We start from the raw sequence: 6,126 nt of genomic DNA, 5'->3' as shown, positions 1-6,126 counted from the left end.
TTACATGGAAAATGCAAGCCGTAGGATTATATGCATGGTCTGATTGAATTTTTGTGAAATAATAAGATCATTATATGTATTTATGCACCAAGAATCTGAAATATTCATTTTCTACTGTCCTACTTTTCATAACCCTATTTGAAATGCATATGTTTAACACCAGCAATCTGAAACTGATAAAGATAAATTGTATTGCCACGAGCAGTTTTTAAGTTTAGATTATCCTCAAATTTTATTTAGAACTAATATTTTAAAAATGATCCTGTGGAAAATATGCATCTTCTTCAACATCACTAGTATCAAGCCCTCCTGGTAGCTTGGGAGCAGCATAAATTCAGATGGAAATAGCTGAAGTAGGAAGTGTGTTGGCCTTCATCATCAAAGAGAGGAAGAGTGTGCTGGTCCGGCCTCGGGAGACAGAGGCAGCCAAGATCTGCTTCTGTGTCTCTCCACATGTTGAGAACTTCTTTAACCAGAGAGGAAAACCTTCTCTCTCCGCAAGTTCCAGGTAGGAATGTCCCAGGGAAATATTCTTATTAGATCAGGGACTGGTCACTGAGGCCAATGAGTGACTTCTTATGTCTGTTGGTTCCATGCTCTCTCGACATTGTAAGGGTGGACGTGGGGAATGCATGCTTGTTTAGTCACGGCATGTACTACATGCCATTCTCACCAAGTCCCATGGACTGTGCGGTTTGATCATTGTGAGAGTGTAACCCAAACATGAAAGCTTGTAACTATCTCACGGTGATCCAATACAATTAAAAAAAAAAAATGGACCATTTCCATCAACCTTTCTGAGGGTCAATGTGCAGGATCAGGGAAGCAGCAGCACAGAAGGCTTCTAATGTCGGTTTTCCACTGTGTTGAAGATGGACCACCGACATTTTTCAAAGAACTAGACAAAACACTCCTGAAATTTATATGGAACAATAAACCCCCATGAATAGCTAAATCAATCCTTGAAAAAAAGAAGATGGGTGGCGTCACCTTCCCCAACTTCAAACTCTACTACAAAGCAGTAGTAATTAAAACAGCATGGTATTGGGATAAAAACAGACCCGCAGACCAATGGAACAGAGTTGAATATCCTGTCACAAACCCCCAAATATATGGCCACTTAATCTTTGACAAAGGAGCAAGAAATGCAAAGTGGAACAAGGAAAGCCTCTTCAACAAGTGGTGCTGGGAAAACTGGATAGCTACCTGCAAAAAACTGAACTCTGATCTTTGTCTAATGCCAGGCACAAAAGTGGATTAAAGACCTCAACATCAGACATGAATCTATAAGGTTCATAGAAGAAAATGTAGGCAGAACTCTCCATGACATTGAAGCTAAAAGCATCTTTAAGGACGAAACAGCACTGACCATGCAAGTGGAAGCAAACATAAACAAATGGGACTACATCAAACTAAGAAGCTTCTGCACTTCAGAAGAAACAGTGAGCAAAATATAGAAAGAGCCCACAGGATGGGAAAGAACATTTACCCAATACCCATCTGATAAGGGATTAATATCCAGGATATACAAGATACTTGTAGAATTGTGGACGGTTTTAATTAGATCAGTAATCTGGCTGGGTGACTCACGGGTGCTCACGCTGGTTCTGAAATGGACTTTGGAGAGCAGGTAAGCATCACCTTTTGGGGAAAATAAATTAAAAAAAAAGGAGGGGAGGAGAATGATACCGAATTTCAAAAACTCAAGGACCCACATAGTAGGTCCACGGTGGTTTCTCCAAGAGCCAGGGGTTGCTCCTTCCAGCTCCACAGCCGTTGTTTCCCGTTGTGTCCCTGGGAAATCTGATGGCGTTTACTGTGTGCAGAGAACACACTTGGCAATGAACAGCTGCTTCGGGGGTGCAGCTCGGCCCAGGGAAAGCTCCACAGGCTCCATGCCGCGCTGCCCTGGGTGTTCAGATCTGTGCCAGCAACTGCCGGATGAGAAGAGAAGCGACGAACAGAACCTGCACCTTTCACCGCTGGCTCCGGCGGCACCAAATATACGACCGGCGTGCCAAGCGCTTTCACCTTTGCACTCTCTCTCTAGCCCCAGCCTTTATACTTGAAATAAAATTTCCCCAGAGAAGCAACCTGTTCTTGGGGGTTAGTTGCTAGAAATAATTGAGACTTAACTCGTTTTCTCTCTTTGGTTTCTGTTCCCTGGGAACCCAGCCCCGACACCCGGGAAAAAAAGAAAGGCAGGCAGAAAGATCGAGGGGAAGAGTTTGCTGGCAAGGGAGCACCCCCTTAAAAAAGCAGCCTCTGAAAACTGGCCTCACATGCTGGGGGAAAAGGCAGCTCAGATAGAGAAGGGAACACCAAGTAGAGGATGTCGGGAGGACCCATTCGGGTTGGAAGATGCGAGCTGAAAGTAGACTATAGACCGAACATGATGGCCACTCAGTACCTCTATTGCAAACTACAGTACCCAAAAGGAGAGAGAACAAAGGGGAATGCCCTGATGCAGAGGCAGGGTGGGGTGGTGGGGGATGGGGTGGGGGTGGTGAGAGGGATACTGGGATCATTGGTGGTGGTGAATGGGCACTGGTGGAGGAGTGGGTAAATGATCACTGTATGAGTAAAATGCAAACACAGAAGTTCCTAACTTTGTAACTGTACATCACAGTGATTCTCTAATAAAAAATAAAAAAAAAAGTGAAAAAAAAAGCAAAAAAAAATAAAGCAGCCTCTGAGAGAAATCTCACTCCAGACAGAAAGGCCCAGAAAGCTGAGGCAGGAAGTGTGGCCACGGCTGCTTTGGGTGGACCCAAGGTGACCTTGCTTGCCTTGGATTGTCTGTATTTGGGGATGGGGTTAGCCTTGAATCCGGCAGATCTCTCTCTGCCTCCAGGGGCTAGATTCCGTGAGGAAAGAGACCCCATTCTCTGGAATAGGGTCTCAACCTATAGCACTGGGTCTGCCTCTAGCCAACATGACTTCAGTTGAAACTCTCTCCACAGGAACTGTAGGATAACATAGCCTCAGGTAGTTTAGGTTTATTGGGTTACTCCCGTTACAGTGCTCCTATTCCTCTTTGTTTATTTGTAGCTTCTTTCTTAGTGTTCTGTTGACTTGTAAATAATGTTTTTCTCTTCTCCTTGAGTCCTTTGAATAGTTTATTCAGAGCAAGTCCTTTTTGTATGGACACAGGAAGACTTAACAAATGTTATGCTTTTGTAACCTGGGAGTCATTTGACTCTACATGATATTTTCCTCCAGGGCATCTGTTCTCTTGACCTAAGCCTCAGCTGCCCTTACTTCCTAGCACCCCCAAAGCAGGGTCCCGACGGGGGACGAGACGGACCCAGGGCAAGCGGTGAGTTGTGTGTTACCCAGGCATCGAGATGGGCCTGGCCAAAGTGCCTAATGCTTAACTGTAAGTTAAGAGCTTGGATCATGACAAGGAACCATCTCGAAGGGCTTCTTACTGACCCGACTTGAATTCATTGGGCATCACTGCAGTTCTGTCCCCGTCCCTGTGTCATTCTGGCTTTTTAAAAATTCCCTCTAGCTGGGATTAGTATTCCATTTGCAGATGGAGAGACTGAGGCTGAAGAACATTCGAGGACGTACAGGCCACCGAGAAGCAGCAGCGCGAGGAGACATCTGGGCCCACGGCACCAGCTCCTGGCATGTGGGGGCCCGGGCCGGGGCGGGCAGAGTCTATCTTGTCCCACACGCACCCGGTGTTTGTTGCCGCCTCGGTCTCAAAGCAGGGGAAGAAAACATCACCAAATATTTACCTGGGATATCCAAGACTGTTGGGGTTACAGGTGATTGTTTGCAGCTCGACTTTTTGATGTTTTAAAAACATTTTTTGCAAGCACCCGTATTGCGTGTATAAATAGAAATGCGCCTTTGAAAAAAAAGAAAACAAACAGACAAAAAAGCTTGCTAGCAAGTGAAGCCAGCTGTCAGTGGGCAACGTGTGAGGGAGAAACAACAGTCTCCGAGAATAGGCAGGATTGACGGGCTCTGCCCCGCTTTGCAGGGTTCCATTTGGGCTCGAGATGGCGCTTCTGAAATGTGGCTTCTAAACTGGGGTTTTCTAAGTTGAAGCGCTTCTTAAATAGGACGGGGCAAGGACTTATATAAGCAAACAGTGTAGTAAGTCACTCCCTAAAGCACTGAGCCTCTTCAGGTACCCGGAGCAGCCCGAGACCCCGCTTCCCAGTCGCCTGGACCCCTACCAGCGGGCAAACGAGGCCACGGAGGGTACAAGTTGCTGCCCGCAGGCTGCTCTTCGCCTCCAGGCTGCCGGGAGCACCTTGGTGATCCTCGCCACGCGGCCTATGCTTGTTGGAAGCAGATGTGTTTGCTTCCCTCCCCTCATCCATCCGGAGGTCATGGAAGAACACAGCAGACAGGGGTCCGGGCCAGGTAGGGGAGCGGGAACACCCGGCAGATCAGGCCACACGGACAGGCTGCCCCAGAACGCGCTTGGGGGTTTCCTCTGAGTTGGCAGAAACTCAGCCCAGCGGACCTAAGGGTTCCAGCTCTCCTTCCCCGGGGCGGAATCTAGAAGGCCCTGCCCGAGCCGCTAGCTCCGGGTCAGTTAACTGCAGGGCACAGGAGCCAGCTGGGGGGGGGGGCAGGTGGCCCCCCCACCCTTTGCATGCTGAACCTTTTTCTCTCCTTCTTTCTGGGTGGCTTTCTGGGCCCCCTTCCTCCTGGAACCCCAGCGCCTGCCCTCTCTGTCCCTCGTTGTCTCGGGGTCTTTGCAGCCCCTGCAGCAGCGGGGGGGGGGGGGGAGAGGCCCGCCCCCGGCACGCCTGCCCGAAATCCAAGCTGTCCATGTCCCCGTGTTCCTGGGCCCAGGAGCCAGGGGAGGGAGTGCGACAGCCGCTGCCCGCGGGGCCGAGGACGCGCCAGCAGGACACGGACAGGCGTGGGGTGGGGTCGCCCCAGGAAGGCGGGCTGAGGGGCTGTCTAGGGGGTATCAACGCCGTGGCTTTGAAAGGGAGCCGGGGACGAGGGGGCTTCAGAGCACTGTGGAACGAGGGACCCGGAAGGGCAAGCCCGAGACAGGGCCTGGCCCGGTTGTTTCTTTTTCTTTTCTTTTTTTTTTTTTTTGCTTTCTGGGTCACACCGGGCGATGCACAGGGGTTACTCTTGGTTCTACACTCAGTAATTACTCCTGGCCGTGCTCAGGGGACCATATGGGATGCTGGGATTCGAACCCGGGTCGGCCACGTGCAAGGCCCTACCCGCTGTGCTATCGCTCCAGCCCCTGGCCCGGTTGTTTCTGAGGAGAGCACTGTCTGCGTGGGGGGGGGGGGCGCGAGGAGCGCGTGGGCGGGGCCTCCCCACCTGGGTGCTGTCCCGCCGCCTGCCCTCCCCCGCCTTCCTCCCAGGCTGGCCCAGGTCCCCAAGGGAGAGCTGATGTGTCCCTCATGGCCCAAAGCACCATCTGCGAATCCCGAGAGACACAGCAGCCGGAGGAGGCGCCAGGGGGTCACCTGGGGTCACCTGGGGGAAGATCCTGCAGATTAGCTCTGAGCCTGGGTGGGAGCTGCAGCCCCTCTGGCCCCCTCTCCCTCTCCCCTACCTCCCTCAGTCCCTCCCTCCCCTCCCTTCTTCAGCCCCTCCCTCAGCACTCTCTCTCTTAGCCCTTCCCTCCCCTCCCCTTCCTCAGTCCCTCCTCCCCCTCCTCCAGCAGTCCCTCCCTCCTCTCCCTCATTCCTTCCCTCCCCTCCCTCACCCCCTCTTCCTCACCCCTATTTCTCTCATTCCTCCCTCCCTTCCCTCCCTCAGTCCCTCCCCTCCCCACCTCTCCCTGTTCCTCCCTCCCTCCCTACCTCTCCCTCAGTCCCTCCCCTCCCTCCCCTCCCTCTGTCAGCCCCTCCCTCCCCTTCTTCCCTAAGTCCCTCCCTCCCCATCCCTCCCTCAGTCCCTCAGCTTCTCTCCCTCAGTCCCTCCCTCCCCTCCTTCACCCTCTCCATCATCTCCTCTCTCCAGCCCCTCCCTCACCCCTTCTCCCTCAGTCTCTCTCTCTTCTCCCCTCCCTCATCTCCTCTCTCCCTCAATCCCTCCCTTACCCCTTTCTCATCTCTCCTCATCTCTCCCTCACCTCCTCTCTCCTTATCCCCTCTCTCCCTCATGCTCTCCCCCCATTTCTTCTCT

This window comes from Sorex araneus, chromosome X (assembly GCF_027595985.1).
Source record: "Sorex araneus isolate mSorAra2 chromosome X, mSorAra2.pri, whole genome shotgun sequence".
NCBI lineage: Eukaryota > Metazoa > Chordata > Mammalia > Eulipotyphla > Soricidae > Sorex > Sorex araneus.
This window is presented reverse-complemented; position numbering follows the sequence as displayed.